Genomic DNA, 20,790 nt, shown 5'->3' with positions numbered 1-20,790 from the left:
TTTTTTTTCCATTTTATCTTATGTGTTTGCCAGACCCTATTTTAATATATGTATAGAACTGAGACTTACATTTTGTGTCCATTTGGGAATAGCGCAGCCAAGCAATGCCACTGGCTGGTGATGAGTATGAGGAAGAACAATTACATATTTATTAACTGTTGTCCTTAGGTTGTTTGTCTGGACTAGAAGTGTGACTGTTTGAGAAAAAAAAAATCCAATGAGCTTAACTTTCTGATTTGAAACAATACCTTAATAGCTTATATTTGTTTAGTTGTTTAAAATTTGAAAGGCATTTTTTTTAAAGAAAGAAATGGAAAATTTTATTTGAGTCAATCTGAGGACTGAGCATTTTTCAGTTTGCAAAGAATATTGTGCATGTATATCTTTTCTCATTGGAAATTTGAATGAGAAGTCTAAGGAGCTTTGATTTTCTCAAGGTAGAAAAGACAATATTTGAAACAAAAATTCAGAGCTTCAGTTCTTGAATTTGTCAGTCATCCTCAGTACTAACAGTTATTCCAAGTTTAGGTTGGATAGCAAGATCATACTTATATGTATTTGTAAAGTCAAATCATGCATTTACATGTGCCCATGATCGTAGTTTTCATCTGCATGATCACTGAGTAGAGGCATAAAAATGAAAACTGGATAAATAAACTTCACAGATTTTAAAAATTTTATATTTTCAATTGAAGTTAAGGTTTATAATGTGTTATTTTCAGGTGTACAGCAAAGTGATTCAGTTATATATATGTGTGTGTGTATGTATACATATATACATATATATATGTATACATACATATATATCTCTTTTTCAAATTCTTTCCCTTATAGATAATCACAAGATATTGAGTACAGTTCTCTTCATGCAAATTAGAAAATAAGATCATTAAGTCTCTGAGGAAGCCAATTAGAAGTTCAACTGAGCCCTGAGGCTCAGTTTTCCTATCTCTAAAGTGGGGGCAATAATAGTTATTATTTCAGCTGGTTGTTTGATTAAATGAGACCATGTGTGTACGGAGTTTCAAATTTATTTGAAGGGTTTGGTTATAGACAATGATTTTATAATTTCTAATACTGGGGGAGGAGGTATTTTGTCACTTTGCTAAGAAAAAACTCAACTAAGCATTAGAAACAACCACTGTATATCACTCTGGGTCAATTAAAAGAGAAAAAATGTTATGAATAACAACTTTAGAGTAGCCACATATTTCAGAAGGAAATCGAGGACTGGAGAGACCTTGGTATTTTCCAATATTCGTGGCCTAGTAAAGACATCTAGCTCTTTCCACTTCTCTATCCCCTCTCCCTCCCTCCCCAACATGGCAACACAAAGCAGATGCTTTTGGTCTTAGGACATGAAAGCAAACACATAATTTTCCACCAATCAGCTTGGATGCAGTCAAAGAAAATTGGCTAGTGACCTAAGTTTGGGCTACTGTGCATGTATGCTAAGTCGCTTCAGTCATGTCCAACTCTTTGCAACCCCGTGGACTGTAGCCAGCCAGGCTCCTCTGTCTGTGGGATTCTCCAGACAAGAATACTGGAATGGGTTGCCATTTCCTTCTCTATTGGGCTACTGTAGTCTTTTCTAATTCTAACTCATCCACAGGAGAATGGGTTTAAAGTTATTTATGGAACTTACAGTGGGTCTGAACCTCTACTAGGTTATAAAGACCTTGATGATGTGAACCATGTCATACTTGTTTTCGTATCCTCTCTAGTCTCAACATAATGTCTCACATTGAGTAGCACTGTGGCATTGAAGGAAGAAGAGCCCGGACTTTGGAGACCACAAAAGCTGGCATCTTACTACCTAGCCATGTTACCCCCCAGAATGTTATTTACTCTCTCTAAATGCCTTTTTTTAATCTGTGAAAAAAAAGCTTATCTAACAGGATTTCAAAGTAAGAATTATTCTAGGTCTCAAATATTAATTTTTTTCTTTCATATTCCCTTGATATGCATTATTTCTGATTTAATTGATTTGTACAAAAAAGGTTTTGACTCTATATTTAAAAGAACAGGGTTTGTAGTAAAGGCATAAAAAAAGTAAAAGGCATGAAAAACTGTGAAACAAATGAGGCTTAGATCTAAAGTTTAAGTAAGTTGAAATGGAAAAGTAGAAGTCTATCTAACTGCCTATTTCTCTAATATTTGCTCTCAGTCTCATTAATGAATGGTTTAATGATTGATATTTTTAGTTTATCTCATAATGAATTTGTTGTTGTTGTTCAGTTGCTCAGTCATGTCCGACTATTTGAGACTCTATGGACTGTAGACCACCAGGCTTCTCTGTACATGGAATTCTCTAGGAAAGAATACTAGAGTGGGTATCCATTCCTTTCTCCAGGGGATCTTCCCAACCTAGGGACTTCTATATTGCAGGCAGATTCTTTACCGTCTAAGCCACTAGGGAAGCCTACAAGTACTTGAAACTCAACATTAAAAACTAAGACCATAGCATCTGGTCCCATCACTTCATGGCAAATAGAAGGGGAAAAAAAGAAAACAGTGGCAGATTTTATTTTTGGGGTTCCAAAATCATGGTGGACAGTGACTGCAGCCATGAAATTAAAAGATACTCCTTGGAAGGAGAGCTATGACAAACACAGCATATTAAAAAGCAGAGACATCACTTTGCTGACAAAGGTCCATATAGACAAAGCTATGGTTTTTCCAATAGTCATGTACGGATGTGAGAGTTGGACCATAAAGAAGGCTGAGTAATGAATAATTGATGCCTTCAAATTGTGGGGCTGGAGAAGACTCTTTAGAGTCCTGTGGACAGCAGGGAGATCATACTAGTCAATCCTAAAGGAAATCAACCCTGAATGTTCATTGGAAGGACTGAAGCTGAAGCTCCAATACTTGGCCACATGATGTGAAGAGCTGACTCATTGAAAAAGACCCTGATGCTGGGAAAGATTGAAGAAAAAGAAGGGGGTGGCAGAGGATGATATGGTTAAATAGCATCACCAACTCAATGGACATGAATTTGAGCAAACTCCAGGAGATAGTGAAGGACAGAGGAGCCTGCTGTGCTGCAGTCCATGGGGTCACAGAGGGTCACATGCAACTTAGTGACTGAATAAGAAGAACGAATAGTTTCACAGTTTTCTATATGGGAAACATGGAAGGATCTGAGTGTACACTTGCCCTTGCATCTTCTAGCTAAGTCCTTTGGACTTCAGAATGCACTGATAGCATGCTTTGCCAAGAGGGAAAATTCCATCACTGGTATTTCCAGCAAAAGCACAAATTTTCCCATCCATCCATCATCATTCAGATTCCTTCCTAAGTCTTTCTATTGCTCATGCTTCCGCTCTCAGTCTGTCATCAAGAAACTTCCTTGAATCCTCAACCTCTTCACTGAATCACCCCTGGCCCTCTTGCTGTACCTGAGTCTACCTCCCTGACATTTTTCTCAAGTGGTGGCTACTTTCTTTCTCAAGTTCCATATACTTTGGGGCATTGACATAGGACAGATGTTCTGTTCTCCTAGTTACCCATTACTCACTAGAAACTATTTGTCTTCCTTCAGCTTTCAGAAACCATAATCTTATAAAGCTCATAACATATTACCATTCTACCCAACATTCTATTATAGCCTTCTTCTTTTAGCCTCCCAGTTAATCCCTTTGTTTGTAAGACTGGCACCGGATTCACTGTCTTCTTCATTCTACTTCTGTTATTCTTGATGACTTTGATATCCATGTGAGTGATATATCCAATATCCTCCTGGGTCTTTAACTACTTAACTTCATCACCTCTAATTACCCTTTCCTCTATTTGACCTAGTCACCAATTCCCTTGATCAAACCAGTAACTGTTATCTCTTCTAAAATATTGGTTTCAAACACCCTTCTCTCCAATGCCTCCTATTATTCTATCTCATTTATTCTATTATCTTCACTCCAATAATTTTTTGGCCTTATCAGCATGCCCAATCCCTTGATGTGATAGCATTTTTCACCTCTGTCACCCTCTTCATCTATAAATATAAAAGCACTGGCCTCTATCCCTACCTCTTCTGCCTTCTTTGCTATGACAAAGGAAGTTATATTGGTGTTTCACTGTGCTCCAGATTCTCTCACATTTGCTCCTAGTATCTCCTTCCTCTCAAGCAGTATCCGTTTTTTCTTCTCTACTTGATTCTTCCCATCTGCATTCAAACACATTCTAGTATCTCCTTTCTATACCTACCTTCTCTCAATTCCCCCTCATCCTTCCAGTTTACTAATCCCTTTCTCTGCTCCCCTTCACAGGACCATTTATTCACAGTTGTCTTTATTTGCAGTCTCTATTTCCTCACCTTCCATTCTCATTTTAACCTACTCCAACTAGGTTTCTAGCTCCTGCACTATACTGAACCTGCGCCAATCAAGGTGGTCAGTGACTGTTGCCAGTCCGATTGTATTTTCATGCTATCCCCCAGAGCATTCATACAGCTAACCACTCTCTCTCTGAAATCTTTTTTCCTCTTGGATTACATGTACCATTTTCAAATCCTTTTATTCATATAGCCCCTAAACATTTTTAGTACAATTTTGTAGACCCATGTACTTTTTAGAATTGACATCTATATTTTTCATCATAAGTTTAAACAGTTGCTAGAGAGAGAGAGACTGTCTAGTATGCTATAAATATTGACATCTTAAAATCAAACTGTTATATTGCTCTTAACACATGTATACCTGTGGCGGATTCATTTTGATATTTGGCAAAACTAATACGATTATGTAAAGTTTAAAAATAAAATAAAATTAAAAGCCAATAAATAAATAAGTAAATAAATGTGTCCAGTAGAATCTAAACCCATTCACTATCAACCATTTAGAAAATACATAGGCTTTTTTTTTTTTTTAATAGTTGCTGTGCTGTGCTAAGTCACTTCATTTGTGTCCAACTCTTTGTGACACTATGGATTGTAGCCTGACAGGCTCCTCTGTCCAAGGGATTCTCCAGGCACGAATACTGGAGTGGGTTGCCATGCCCTTCTCCAGGGAATCTTCCTGACCCAGGGATAGAACCTGTGTCTCTTACATCTCGTGTATTGGCAGGTGGATTCTTTACTGTTAGTGCCATCTGGGAAGCCTTGTTAATAGATATTTTACATTGTTCCCATTTCCTTTTGAATTTACATTTCCATTCAGCTTGCTGCACAAAATATTTTCCCATTATATTTTATCACTCTACCAATTTTGTAACTAAATTATGTATATAAATTGATAATAAAAAACTTCAAAATTTTATTACTATAAGTTCTAAAAAATAAAACATTTATTTTAGATTCAGTTATCTTTACAATTATTTATTTATACACTTGATCAAAATAATGTAAGCATTGTATATTACATGTTTTGATGAAAAAGTATTAACCTAGAAAAGAAAATTTTATTATAAACATAAATTCTTATGAGTTGACTAGGGCTTATTTTTTCCAATTAGTTCATATTTCCACAGATACTACAACTTAGTGTTATAATGAAACATAATTCAGCATCAATTACTTTCCTATTTTTATTCTTTTAAAGACTTATGCTCTGAGAAAACCTGTTTATACAAATAAGTTGATAGAATATTCCTTTAGAACTGTATGCAATTCTTTGAACTCCTGACTTATATGCCAAAAATCACAGAGTAATTTATCACAAAAAATTTTAAAATAATCCATCAGTTCTCAATCCAATTAAGTTCTCCAACTCTGTGAAAAGCAAAATATTGGACATCACTTGGCTCACACAAGATTAGCTAGATATTACAGTCATGAACTTCATCAAACTGACACTAGTATTACTAATTGTTTCTTTTCTGTGCCCTGGACATTTTTATATTTCTGGGTACTGCTCTGTTTTAAGATCTGGGAGAGAAAGGAGAGGGAGACAAGTGATTGAAAGGAAATGGCTGGAGAAGCTTTTACTTTCAGTTGGCACATTCTCAGGCGGGTGAATTTTTGGAGAGAGTGACTAAGAAGTTGAGGATCTGGAAATCACTTTCCACAGAACTATCTATGCTAGGATTCCCCCCTAAATATTTGCATACTCCAAAGACCTATGGTTTTCCTCCTAACTCAGTAGCCTTGCCTTCTCAGTCCCTTGGCTGGTTGTTTCTCCTCTGCTTACCCCTAGATGTTTGAGGGCCCTGGCCATCATTCCTGGGCTCCCTTCATTCCCTGCTGCAGGCCATGTCTTCCCTTAATGATCTTAGCCCCAGTGCTTCCAGTACTGTCAATAACCTGAAGCTCCCAAACATACATCTCTGATCCTGATTCCTTCATGCCCTATCAGTTTTTCTTGGAAAAACTTTTTTATTGGAGTAAACTCCAGGAGTTGGTGATGGACAGGGAGGCCTGGCATGCTGCAGTCCATGGGGTCGCAAAGAGTCGGACACGACTGAGCGACTGAACTGAACTGAACTGAATGCCTCAAAAAGCAATATGTGGGTGAATCCCCATCTCAAGCTCTGTCTCTATGGAACTTGATTAGGGCAGTGGTTATCACCTTTTGTTCTATGAGAAGATATTTATGGAGTTTATAACCTGGCAGCTAATTTTTTTCTGGTAATGCCAAGTCCATTAGTTATATTTACTTGCTCATAGTAGGAGCCTTATTTAAAACAGAATTATCATGATGTCTTTGTATTAGTCTAATGATGATTGGAGGAGCTGCTCAGTTTTAGAAAAAGAAAGAATAAAAAGGAGAAGTCATTACATCTCTCATTAAAGGAATAGTAGGCAAAGCCATAGAGCTGAAAAGTTAGGCCTTTCTATCTTCTAATGAGCTATGGTTTTTCCAATAGTCATGTATGGATGTGAGAGTTGGACTATAAAGAAAGCTGAGTGCTGAAGAATTGATGCTTTTGAACTGTGGTGTTGCAGAAGACTCTTGAGAGTCCCTTGGACTGCAAAGAGATCCAACCAGTCCATCCTAAAGGAAATCAGCCCTGAATATTCATTGGAAGGACTGATGCTGAAGCTGAAGCTCCAATACTTTGGCCACTTGATTCGAAGAACTGACTCATTGGCAAAGACCCTGATGCTAGGACAGATTGAAGGTGGGAGGAGAAGGGGACGACAGAGGATGAGATGGTTGGATGGCATCACTAACTTGATGGACATGAGTTTGAGAAAGTTCTGGGAACTGGTGAGGGACAGGGAAGCCTGGCATGCTGCAGTCCATGGGGTTGCAAAGAGTCAGACACAACTGAGTGACTGAACTGAACTGATCTTCAAATGACATCTAAGGTAGCAGGAGGCAGATCTCCTGGAGAGGGGAATGGCAGCCCACTCCAGTATTCTTGCCTGGAGAATTCCACAGACAGAGGGGCCTGATGGGCTACAGTCAACAACAGCAATGAGAAAGTGCCATAGTCTGAGCCTCAGAAATCCTGCATTAAAGAGGCCACTGCCGCTCAGAGCTAGGCTGTGAGGCCTGGGGAGAAATACTCAACATCTCCTGCCTCATTTTTGTCAATTGTAAAATGAGAAAAAATAATACAGAGCTGTTGAAAGAAGTAAATGAAATCCTGTATGTGAAAGAGCTTGGTAATTATAAAACACATCATAAAGGTGGGGTGTTTGAGGTTGAAAAGTGACATTCTGGTTAGTTCAGGAATTGCAAGTGAAGGCATTGTGATACTGCACAAATGAGAGCCTCTTTAAATGTATAGAAACAGAGTGAAATGTGTTAGTCACATGCACTGTGTTTTAAAGAATTATTTTTGTGGAAAACATATTTCTCATACTCAAAAACAGTAAGATAGAAGTACTTTGTAAATGATAAAATACACAGATATACTACAGTTCGTGTGACTTCAGAGAACTATTTAGTGGTGTTAAATTAACAGTATTTCGTAGAATTTATTAGCCATAAAAGTCCCCCAGAGCTGCCTACATAAGGCTTTAATTATTCAAAGGTTGCACTTTGGCACCTCAAACATCAGCAAACCCAGAAATAAGAAAAATGAGCACTTTTCATGGTGGCAATGAGAGACATTTTGTACAGGAGGCAGTCATGAAATTGGGAACCCCAGAGTTCAAGGAACCCACAACTGGAAGGTAATGTAGAACCTTGGGAATGAGTTATTCCCTAGAGAAAAGGAAGGAAGCACTTCGAAGGGATTGGGGCAAAGCAAAGAAGCCAAAAACAAAAAACAAAAAACGACGGGGGACAGAAAAGATAACATGAGCAAAGAAACCAGGAGCAGAAAGGTTAAGAAAGTCGCAGTGATGACTGAGGAAACCACAAGAAGCAGAGGGAGCTGGCAAGAGCAAATCATTCAATAAAAACCAAGAAATGCTGAGACCCGGCAGGAAGCTGGTACAGGTCCTCCTTTTCTGTAGAGCACACATACTCCTCAGCGCCCCCTGCAGGCAGCATGGTACAGGCACAATGTCTTCCTCTCTCACCTCTCCAGGTGCCACACATGGAAATAGCCTGGTTTCTCTATTTTCATTAGAGAAAATAAAAGGTTTACTATCATTACTTGACCTCTGGGACTTGGAACAACCTCCCCAGGAACATCTTCAACATGCAGAGCAAAGGTTGTTATTTCAAGTGCCTTTGTTGGTCCTCTAGACAGAGTTGTAAGTCCTTTTCTCTGCATCTGCACTTGTCTCCTTACTCTGGTCCTAAGACACAGTACTCAAGTATTCCTCCAGTATTCACTGATGAGCTCTTTGAGGGAAGGCCATCTTTACAAACTCAGTGCTTAAGACTTGGTCTGGTATACACCATTTCTAACTAAAATCTGCTTAAGAAGGTAGGGAGAATCTTCCTCTGAGACTGTACAATTTTAGTGGCTCAGTACTTAGATGATTAAGACAACAGATATTCCAAGGACCCACACTTCCATCTGTTTTTGAGTGTGCCAAACTCTGTTCTGGGCAGTGGTGAGCATTTAAAGTCAATAATAAAGATGACACTAACAAAGGGTTATATCAGGTCATGCCTGCTCTGTGCCAGGAGCTGTGCTAAATGCCTTACATATATTGTTAATTCTCACAGCAAACTCTGCCCTCAAGAAAGTCAGATGAATGATTTAATGAGAAGCAGATAAACATATTACTAATAAACAATAAATACATTATAATACAATGCAGCAGGTAATACAAAGTATGGGAACTAGGAGTTAGGGGGTTACATTTCTGCATATGGTAAGGAACAGCTAGGCTTTCCTGGTGGCTCAGATGGTAAAGTATCTGCCTGAAATATGGGAAGACCCGAGTTCAATCCCTGGGTCAGTAAGATCCCCTGGAGAAGGAAGTGGCAACCCACCCCAGTATTCTTGCCTGGAGAATTCCATAAACAAAAGAGCCTAGTAGGCTACAGTCCATGGGGTCACAAAGAGTAGGACATGACTGAGCAACTAACATTCTCTCATATATTCCTATTATTTTAAAGTTATTTCTTTCTCAAGGATACAAATAGTCCAAATAGACCAGGAAAAGTCCTTCCCTGAATGTTAGCCTTGCACAAAGAAAAAACAAACAAACAAAATAAAGCTCAGCAATATATTTTATCCCATTGAAAAGCAAAAGCTCCACATTACAATCTTATTATTTGGGAAGGATATATGAATTGCTTAAAAGTGCAAATATTATTTATGGTGCTTATATTTAACTAGGACGATAGTAAGTATTATTGCTCTTATTTCTCCTGCTTATTATAGATTGGTATTAAGGCATGACTATAAAGCTCTTTGAATAAATCATTTTAATTGCCTAGTAATATGAGTGTTCATGTTGATTAAGTGGATATTTTGCACATGGCTAAGAGAATTCTTCTGAGCTTTTTCTTTGGAAAGACAGCCTCATAAAGTGCCCTTTGTGGAATAAATGACTTTCCCATTATCAAGCTGAGTACCATGCAACTATTTTAAAAATTGTATCTAACCATTTGATCTTCATATAGAGAGATGCCTAGCAGAAAAGTGGGCTCCAAAGTAGCTAGAATATATAAGATTGAATTATGCTCCATGAAGCAGTGTGGTGAAGTGAGAAGGTGCTTATGTGGGGTAAAGATACACCAACTTTTAAGTACTGCTGAATGGTTGGTTGTAGGAATTGGTCTGTTCTCTGGGCTCCAGTTTCCCCACTTGTTAAATGCAAGATTGGGGCTCTAACTAGGATCTGATTCCTATTTTCTCTCATAGAGTCAGTCTAGACTCATGATTTCCCTTCTGAATGGAACACCATGATAGTAGGGGTATGTCCCTCCTAAGACAGTCAGGATAGTAGGAAAAAAGACATGACTTCAGAGATTTCAATAGGAAAGTTATTCTTTGTTATCATGGAACTTATAAGCATATTAGAAAGTGATGTTTTTAGAAAGCTGTATTTTTGAAAAATTATGCCCATTATGTTAAAAAAAAATGTACAGAAGTGCTTCTGCTGCTGCTAAGTCACTTCAGTAGTCTCCGACTCTGTATGACCCCATAGACGGCAGCCCACCAGGCTCCCCCATCCTTGGGGGATTCTCCAGGCAAGAATACTGGAGTGGGTTGCCATTTCCTTCTCCAATGCATGAAAGTGAAAAGTGAAGGTGAAGTCGCTCAGTAGTGTCCAACTCTTAGTGACCCCATGGACTGCAGCCTACCAGGCTCCTCCGTCCATGAGATTTTCCAGGCAAGAGTACTGGAGTGGGGTGCCATTGCCTTCTCTGGTATAGAAGGGATCAAATGTTAAAAAGTGATTTGCTCTGGGTGGTAAGACAATGGGTCATTCAAATTTTTCTCTAAGTACTTTATATATTTTCCAAACTTTTTGTTTGTAATGAATATATATCATATGCATATACATATTCATATATTCACAAAAAATAAAAGCACATAAAAATAGTGTCCCTAATGTTTATAAAGTGTCATCAGTGAACCAAACTCTACCAAACACTTGTTTTTTCACTCTATGCATAATTTAAATTTTATTGACGCTAAAATAATTGACAGGAACAGATCAGTACCTCAGGTAAAAAGAGTGAATTCCAGGCTACCAAGGTTACTGCTTGTTACTCATCCAAGATCACACAGCTAGTGAGAGGTATAACTATGGCGTGAATTCAAGTAGTCAGCCCCAGAGCTCATGCTCTCTCCCTATGCCTTTTCCAGCTTCTCTAGGTTGCAGTTGTACATGGATTACAAAAACCCTGGGGCAGGCTCCTTGAACACTGGTTGATTATTTAATTTGGTTCAGAGTGCCAGTCATCAGCTGTTGCAGACCTTAAGGGCTGGCACTGTGACTGGTTAAATGTAAGTAAATGGCCTTTCTTTGTGGATTGCTTTCTCTTTTGAATAGCACCTTGAGATTCTCTCCAGAGAAGTACCTTTATGTTCTTAACATAGTTAATACTTAATTTTTCTGTTAATGAGCTTAATGCAGAACTAGAACTAAAGGTAAACTAGTTGCATGAGCATAAAAATTAAGTGAGTGTGTTAGACACATGTTTGGGTGGGTTATTTCCAGACTGAGCTTAGGTCAGTGATGTGATAATAGTCTTTCTTCAGCTGCATGTCAGAGCCTGAGCCAAGCATATGGGCTGTCTTCATGGATAACTTAGGCTGCAGCTACACAACAGGAGGGGCAGAGGCAAATTAGCTCTGTAGCTATGACCTGGCATGTATTTGCATAACTAGATTGGCAAGATCTTCTTAGGAAAGGCTGGCTGCCCACTTGTCCCAGAATATCATAAAATTGGTGGTTCAAATTGGGTGGTTCAATCCCCAAACCTGACCGTCATAGAATTGGAGCCTCAGAATGAGAATGAACTTCAGTATTATCCATCCCAACCCCTGCCCTATGTAGAAATGCCTAAATAACCCTTGACAAGTGGTCACCTAGTCTGAGTTAGAACATATCCAATGACACAGACCTCAGCATTCTTTTAGAGGACTCGTTTCATTTGGAGGGCAGTACTATTAGAAAGATCTCCCTATGTAACATCTCTTAACTGACTCTCATCTGCCCTGGGAAGCTAAAGAGCTGTGCAGTCCAAAATGGAAGCCACCAGTCACATATGGAGATGGAGCACTTGAAATGTGGCTCATACAATTGAAATGTGATGTAAATGTAAAATACACGTATTTCAAAAACTCAACATGAAAAAGTTTTACACTGATTACACATCAAAATGATACTGTCTTAGAATATTGGGTTAAATATAATACATTATTAAAATTAATTTCACCTGTTTCTTTTTACTTTACTTTTTTACTTTAAAATGTGGTGATTAGAAAATTTGAAATGACATATGTGATGAACATTTTATTTCTACTGGATAGCACTTCTGTAGAATATTTTAAGTCTGTAGCCTCTTACTAAAAGGCAGCCTTCAAATTTTGGAAAACTGCTCTTATGTTTTCTCTAATTTTTTTTTTTGTAAGTAAATGTCTCAAGTTCCTTCAGTGATTTTTACTTAACATAATTTCTAGACCTTTCTCCATTTATATATTCCAGTTTTTTGGTTTCTACATTCAGTGGAATACTGTAAACTGAAGACTGTAAGTAGGATGTAATGAGCCCTTTGGGGCTATTATCTCCATTGTTTTGATATTACACTTTTCACACAGTTTGCTGAAGTTTTTATGTGGCCCAGTTATGCTATTCAAGGATTCCTAACTTGGGGTCTGTGACCCCTGGTGGTCACAGATGGACTCCAACTGAAATGGTAAACAAAATTTTATGACCAAGGGCATTTATCTACGAGATAGTCTTTAGCGTTCATTGCCTGGAAAAAAAAAAAAAAAAACTACACAAGCTAAAAGTTGCAAGTTATATTTTATTCAGGGAGTTAACTGAGTACTACAGCCTGAGAAACAGGCTCTCAGATAGCCCCGAGATACTGTTCTAAAAAGGTAAGGGAGGAGCCAGAATATATAGAAGTTTCTGTTGAAAACAAATAAACGTCTATTTGAACATCAAAAGAGTACAGCTCATCACAAAAAAAGACATCTTGAGTTAATGATTTTAGTGCTTTTCTATGTATGAAACGATGCAAAAAGTCTGAGCCCACTGAAATTATTCCTTAGATATGCATCTTAACTGTCTAGGGTGAGTTTCCTGTTTTTCTCCATCCTGAGTTCCTCTGAGGGTGCACCATCTCGGGGGCGGGGTTGGGCAGCTGCAGTGGTTGATGGTTTGATGATGGGCAATGTTTCTTGTTTACTGAAATGGCAGGCAACACTTTTTTTGTCCATGCTTTCGTAGATTTTCCAGAGATCTAAGATCGACTGGCAGGTGTTAAGGCTATAGACAATTAAAAGTCCTGGGATGTCTTCTCACAAAACCATTTTTTATCACAAGCTTCCATACTCCCATGTTTTGCATTTGAATTTTTTAATGGATGATTTTACATTTATCCCTATTAAGTTTATTCTTATTCATGTCAGCCTATTCTTTTAGTTTATTAAGACCTTTTGCCTCTCTTGGTTTCATTTGACATTTAATGAATTAGGCTTCTCTCTCAGCTTTGTCACACCTGCAGTTTTGATAAGCATGTCTTTTGTGTCTTCATCCATCATTAACTGAAATTTTGAACTGGATAAACTAACTATAGATAGCACTTGGGAGTCTGTCACTGTGACTTCCCTTCGGGTAGGCAGTGATTCATTAAGCTGCCGACATTCTTTGAATGAAGTTGTTCAATTAGCTACAAATCTACTCAATTGTACTGTCATTCACATCATTCCTGTCCACAGGATGTCAAATTCTTTGCTGAAATTAAGATATATTTTTGTCTGTGATATTCCCGTGATCTCCATGACCTGTAAGTGTGTCAAAAAGGGAAATGTGACTGGTTTGGTGAAAGACTGATTTGAGGAACCTATACCAGTTCCTAGCCATCAGTTCTCACAAGTTTTAAAATAGTTTGTTTGAGAATTTAGCTAGAGGCTTGACATCAAACCCACAGGGCTGTAGTTCTTGGAAGCTACAGCCCTCATTCTCTAACATCTTTCTGAAAATTGGAACAATTGTCTTAACTAAAGTATGCTTGAAAATTAAGTTTACATTGGATTGAAAATTAGAAATAACAGGCTTTTAAGTAAGCTGAGCCACAGTAATAAAAGGTGATGATGAATAATGATGCATGAAGTTAAAGGATAAATTTGTGTGATGCCAGGGGCCTGGATAAAGATATAATCTACCCCTCAAATATGTTATGTCCACCAGTTTAAGCCATTTGTTCCCCCAAAGCAACGGAATTTGTTTATTACATTTTGTTCTCTGTTGACTCTTAATGTTCTTTAAGGTTCTGGAAACTATTATCTTTGAGATATCCACAGTTTATTTTGTCTTAAAGTCTAGAACAGCTAAATGCTTTTCCACTAAGAATCATAAACATTTTCTCTTCTATTAGGAAAAGCAGATGTCAGGATGCTTCCTCTGCTCAACCCTTAGGGCTTATCAAGTAGGACAAGGCTTGGCTTTCAAAGATCCCAAGCCAATGGCTCCCAAGCTGGAATCACCTGGAAGTTTTAAAACGCTGGTCTCCAGATCACATTCTCAGAAATTTGGATTACTGGCTTGGGTGTGGATGGGTGTCAGTGTTTTTTAAAGCTCTACAGGGGATTCTAATATATAGCCAACAATTCTGAAAGTGGAGTTCAGACCAGCAGCATCAGCATCACCTGGAACTTGTTAAAATGCAAATTTTCACTGCAGGTCCCCCAGTCCTGCTGCCTCCAATCTGCTCCAATCCACAGAATCAGAAACTGCAAAGGAGGAGCTCAGGAAACTGTTTTAACAAGCCCTCCAGGTGAGTTGGATATATACCAAGGTTTGAGAACTTAGGTTGAAAGCCTGTTCTAGGCTTTCCTTTCTCCTGGAAAAAAGATTGCGCTGTCAAGTGCTATCGACCCTGAAAACGTCTGGTCTGAGGCCAATTAAAGCTCTCTAAAGCTGCAGGAGCTGGCAGGTAAGCTACACAGAAAGCTTTGAGCTCTCTATTCCCTCTTAGCCATGAAATCACAGTTTTGTCTTTAGTTAATGAGGCCTTAGCAAAACTATAGAGCAGAATGTTTGTCTGTAGAGCCTCATCTGATCCTGGTTCTAGAAACTTCCTTTTTTCCCCATGGCATCCTTCTCCTTTACCTAAAATCGTGGTCTCCTTTTACTCTTTTCATATTCATTTCCACTTACCAATCAGTTGGAAGAGAGGAACAAGCTAATCAAGATTAGGGTGTATATGTCTTAGCACTCCTTCGTGTGTTAGAGTTTTCAGAATGAGATGCAATTTAACAGTATTGGAACATCCATTACCCCTCAGGAAGAAAGGAAACTTACACATATTGAGTGCCTTCCTCAGAACAGGCAGTTTACTTTCCTCTTAATGTTCATTTAATCCTCAGAAGAGGTGCTGCTATCACTCCATTTTAAGGGTAAGGAAATCAATGGTGGAATTTAAGAAACTCTGTCTGACTGTAGGGAAGGGGAATATTTTTTCCCAGAGCCCCTCAAAACATCACATAGAAAGAAAAGAAAAACATCACATAGGTTTCAGACTTTGATTTCCCATAGAGTTATACAGATTCTCAGCAGAATTAAACAGAAAAAAAAAAGTCTGTTTTCAAATCCACACTCTCTGCCTAGTTGTAGGGCCACACAACTATTGGGAACCTTTCTCTACTCGTGGTTGAAAAAAAAACCATAAATACCACAGCAGGTTGAGCCACATGGGTCTGCTGACTGGTCAATTCCTAATAAAATTTGACATTTTTAAAGCTGCCAATAACCTATTATTAAATAATAATTACTCCTAAGTACAAAACAGAACTGTATGGAGGTGGGTATTTTCTCCCAGGAGGAAGTCAGTAGTGGTTAAATTTTGCTTACCTCTTGTCACAGGCGAAGCTCCCTGAGGCCTCCAGGAAAAATAAGACGGAATCCAGGTGATAAGGTATAACACCAAGTTTCACTTGTTCACAGGACGCTGCGTGCAGAGGCCTCGCACAAAACCCTTCAGACCATAGTTCCTGGCATCAAACAGCACCACTCGACACCTCAGCTTGGGGACTGTGTGCAGAAGCTTCTCACAAGATGTTGTGATTCAAGATGGCAGGGGTTTGGAGATACTGCTTTCAGCCTGTCCGTTTTGCAAGAACTCTACCCTCCTTCCCCAGAAGGGGAACTCTAAGAAGCAGCACCAACCACAACCTGTCCTGGAGGGGAGAGTGTGTGTGCTCTTGAGTGTGAGTCCATACCTCTTCATTCTCTGACCAAAAAACAAAACATTCTTTTGCTTCTGAACTGAACTCTGTCTCATTCTATTGGTGCAAGTGACACAGGGCAGGAAGATCTTTGTTAGGGTCTGACTTGAAAGGGTAGGTAACATTATCACGTTATTTGCATGAACATTAATAGAATCTACATCACATAATGTTCTAGATAATAGCTCTCAGACTTCCCCAGTGGTTCAGTGGTGAAGACTCTACACTTTCATTACAGGGGGCCACAGGTTCAATCCCTGGTTTGGAACTAAGATCCCACACGTCACGTTGCAAAATGAAAAAAAAAAAAAAAACAACAACAAAAAAAAGAAAAGAAAAATCGGTACTCAAAATGACAACTCATTTTCCTATTATCTCCTATTCATCAAAGCCTTTCCTACCATGCCCTCACCTGAAGATCTTTTAGCCCCTCTTGGCGTGCTCACAGAACTCATTTGCAATAGTACCTAAAACCCCAACTAGCTTTTGTATTTGTCTCCCCATACCCCATCCCCACAAAGCTATATATTTGTCAAAGGGGTCAACGTCTGATTCAGCTCTGTTCCTTTCTCCTGAGTTACCAAGAAAAGAGGAAACTGAATTTTATGAATCCATGGAAATTTCCTGGCCGTCTGAAAGAAGAAAGGAATGTGGAGAGGCATGGGGAGCAAAGCTGGATAGTCAGGCCTTGAAAACTAAGTAGAAGGATTTATGCTTAAGGTGAAGCAACAGGGAGCTGTGTAGAGTGTGGAGTGAGTGGTGTGGAAGTGCAGGCAGAAAGAGATGCAGACTGGATAGAACGAGTTCACGCTCCAACCTGTGAGCCAGCCGCTGCATACAGAGCTGTGTTAGGCGCATGCATATTAATGCTGAGAAACAGGGGCCCCAAAGAAAACGAGATGAGAATGTCTTCTAAGGGCTGAATCAGAGGGAGGAAAAAATATCACTCCAAAGCTTCTAGATCAGATAATTAGCAGAAGAATGGAAAAGTTAATTGGAAAAGGGTAGCAATCTGGGGAGTATAGAAGCTGGGGAAGGATGTTAGGTTTCATTTCATTAGCTGGATTTCTCTTTCTTTGAAGTGTCAAGTGGGCACACAGATCTCTTAAGATTTAAATTCTGCTTTTTCCTAGAAATATAACTTAAGGGTGAAATAACCTCATCACTCTTCACATTTTAAAGCATTCTTGTTTCATATGCTATCAATGTGGGTTTTAATTCTCTTTGGAAAATGAATACTTTTCTGGGTCCCATGGGAGCTTTCCTTGTGGCACTTGCACAGACGACCATCTGAGCTGAGTGCTTGTTCGATAGGATGAAATATCGTCTAGGGCTAGCAGGGAGACGTCACGGGCCACCCACTGGACACCCTGGGAATGAAAACGAGGCCAAAGGTCTCATGTCTTTAACTGGAAAAGTACAATTTCAAGATTAACAATGGCAACCCCAGTGTGCATTACTGCTAGCGGAAACAAGCGTATGATATCATAACAGAGCAAGAAAAGGCAGCAAATTTGCTTTCAAAGCCCACAGTGTGACAGCTTTACAATCATCTTTTGAACGGTGTCTGTATTGGTTTCCTATTGCTGCTATAACAGATTACCACAAATTCAGTGGTTTAAAATTACGCTGCCTATCCAACCATTCCAGCATTATGCTTCCAATGAGAGTTTTCATCCTTACCCTACAGATAACCAGGCATGAATAAGCATTAGGATCTTCATACTCGAAAACAGATAATTTCATTTTAAAAAGAACCTGAACTCTTAGAGTAGTTACCTCTCCTGACCTCAAAAACAAAAGATTAATTATTCATTTAATAATTATCTCAGGAACATAAGAATGAACATACTTTCTGTTTACTAGCTGCAGTGTGACAAGGAGTTACATTTAGCAATCATTGGAGAGACAACATATTTAATGCAAATGGAAAAGCAGGACATCAAAACAAGGCCAGCTGAGAAGTATTTTCAGCTTTTTATTTTTCCTACTGAAGTAAATTAAAAGAATTAGTCTGAGTTCCTGTGAAACTCTTTGCCATTGAATGCTGTGATTGATTGAAACACAAATATTGTTGATTTCTTTGTTAAAACTAAAATAATTATGTACGAAAGAGTCAAATTTCACCTCTTTTTATTGAGATCTCTTTTATTTTATTTTTATTTTATTTTTAAACTTTACAATATTGTATTAGTTTTGCCAAACATCGAAATGAATCCGCCACAGGTATACCCGTGCTCCCCTTGAGATCTCTTTTAATTGGCAAGTATAACTGACATAAAATAAAAAAAACATGCCTACATTTGGTAAGTTTGATATAATATAAATTTGGCACATTGACTTATGAAATCATCACCATGATCAAGATAACAAATATGTGTACTGCCTCCAAAAGTTTCATTTGACTTGAAAAAAAAATTTTATTGGAGTATAGTTGCTTTACAATATTGTGTTAGTTTCTGCTGCTGCTGCTGCTGCTAAGTCGCTTCAGTCGTGTCCAACTCTGTGCGACCCCATAGATGGCTTCCCACCAGGCTCCCCCGTCTCTGGGATTCTCCAGGCAAGAACACTGGAGTGGGTTGCCATTTCCTTCTCCAATGCATGAAAGTGAAAAGTGAAAGTGAAGTCACTCAGTCGTGTCTGACTCTTAGTGACCTCATGGACTGCAGCCTGCCAGGCTCCGTCCATGGGATTTTCCAGGCAAGAGTACTGGAGTGGGGTGCCGTCGCCTTCTCGGTGTGTTAGTTTCTGCTGTATAGCAAAGTGAATCAGCCATACATATACATATATCCCCTCTTTTTTGGATTCCCTTCCTATTAATCTAGAGGTCTTTAATATTTCAAATTTATTGAAAAATACCAAACCAGAGCTTATGTAATGAAGATTTCTCTTTAAAAAACAACAACAACAAAAGTAGGAACATTAGTTTTCTTTGAGGAGACGGGTCTTTCACTGATTATATGCACCTGTATTTTTAAAAATAAATATAACTCAGAGTTTAAAAGAAACAATGATAAAATAGCACTACAGCAAACACGCACATTTAGTTCACTTTTAAACTGCATTATCTGTTAAATAGTTGAAAGATAAAGAGTAAATAGTTGAAAGATAAAGAGTATTGATGTTCTCTGAAAGCAATTCTTGCCTGGCAGCAGAGTTGTGTTTTTAAGTCAGACTTAAAAAAAAAAAAAAAAAATCAAGAATCTTGCTCATGGATCATCACCTTTCCTAGTGAACCCAGTGATCACAGATATGATTCCTGTGAAGCTCTGTTAAACTAAATTGTCCTCCTTTAAAGTCAATGGCAGAAGCCCTGTGTGTGAGAATGAAAAAAGAGTTAGAATAGATGGTTTTTAATAACCATTTTTAGAATAAAAAGATGAATATTACAAAACCAAAATAATAATATAGAATGTTATCTGTAACAATGTTCTTCCATAACAGATACAGAATGTAGCACTGCAACAGATATAATACAGTCTACTGAGTTTCCAGCTACCGTGTCTTCATGGTCAAAGCTCCCGGGTGAACCCCAGCTGGTAGGAATCACCTGCTTCACATCCACCAGAAGAGCTCCATTGGAATGGGGAGGGAGGAGGGAGGAGGGTTCATGATGGGGAACACGTGTATACCTGTGGCGGATTCATTTTGATATTTGGCAAAACTAATACAGTTATGTAAAGTTTAAAAATAAAATAAAATTTAAAAAATAAAATAAAATAAAATAAAATAAAACCATGTCCACTAAAAAAACAAAAAAAAAACAAAAAAAACAAAATGATTTATAATAGATTTGTATATCTGTGTATCTGCTTACTCTGATCATTCCCCTTGTGTCTAATAACACTGTTGTCCACTGTTTTGGGGCCACCTTTTTCTACTTTCCTGACTTAAACATGGGGCTTCCCCAGTGGCTCAGGGGTAAAGAATCCTCCTGCCAATGCAGGAGACCCAGGTTTGATTCCTGGTCTAAGAAGATTCCCTGGAGAAGGAAATGGCAACCCACTTCAGTATTCTTGCCTGGGAAATCCCATGGACAGAGGAGCCTGACGGCCTACAAGTCCACGGGGTTGCAAAAGAGTTGGACAGGACTTAGCAACTAAACAAAAACAACAAGAAGTACAGAAATCTCTTAAACATTAATATTATACAGTCAATGTTTATTTGCTGCTGCTGCTGCTGCTGCTAAGTTGCTTCAGTCGTGTCCGACTCTGTGTGACCCCATAGACGGCAGCCCACCAGTCTCCCCATCCCTGGGATTCTCCAGGCAAGAGTACTGGAGTGGGTTGCCATTGCCTTCTCCAATGCACGAAAGTGAAAAGTGAAAGTGAAGTCGCTCAGTCGTGTCCAACTCTTAGCGACCCCATGGACTGCAGCCTACCAGGCTCCTCCATCCATGGGATTTTCCAGGCAAGAGTACTGGAATGGGATGCCATTGCCTTCTCCAATTTCACTGCAGTCTGGTCTTTTTTGTGGCTGTTTAAAAGCCTGCTGCTAGTTTAACTATCCTTTTATGGATAATCTGTCTTTTTTCCTCTAGATGTTTTCAATATTGTCTTTATGTCTTTGGTGTTTTGCGTCTTTACTGTG

At 38.7% G+C, this 20,790-nt stretch overlaps 1 long non-coding RNA gene across 1 annotated transcript; it reads right to left on the bottom strand.

Moving 5' to 3' along the window:
- Positions 1-7,884: 7,884 nt before the first annotated feature.
- On the bottom strand, positions 7,885-15,964 carry LOC129659286 (uncharacterized). The gene is made up of 2 exons (XR_008717935.1): positions 15,827-15,964; positions 7,885-8,447 (listed from the first exon to the last, which is right to left on the bottom strand). It is a non-coding gene; the product is annotated as an uncharacterized LOC129659286 (long non-coding RNA).
- Positions 15,965-20,790: the final 4,826 nt, after the last annotated feature.

Source organism: Bubalus kerabau, chromosome 8 (assembly GCF_029407905.1).
Source record: "Bubalus kerabau isolate K-KA32 ecotype Philippines breed swamp buffalo chromosome 8, PCC_UOA_SB_1v2, whole genome shotgun sequence".
Classification (NCBI taxonomy): domain Eukaryota; kingdom Metazoa; phylum Chordata; class Mammalia; order Artiodactyla; family Bovidae; genus Bubalus; species Bubalus kerabau.
Note: the sequence above shows the minus strand (reverse complement) of the source record. Positions and strands in the feature narration are given on the sequence as shown.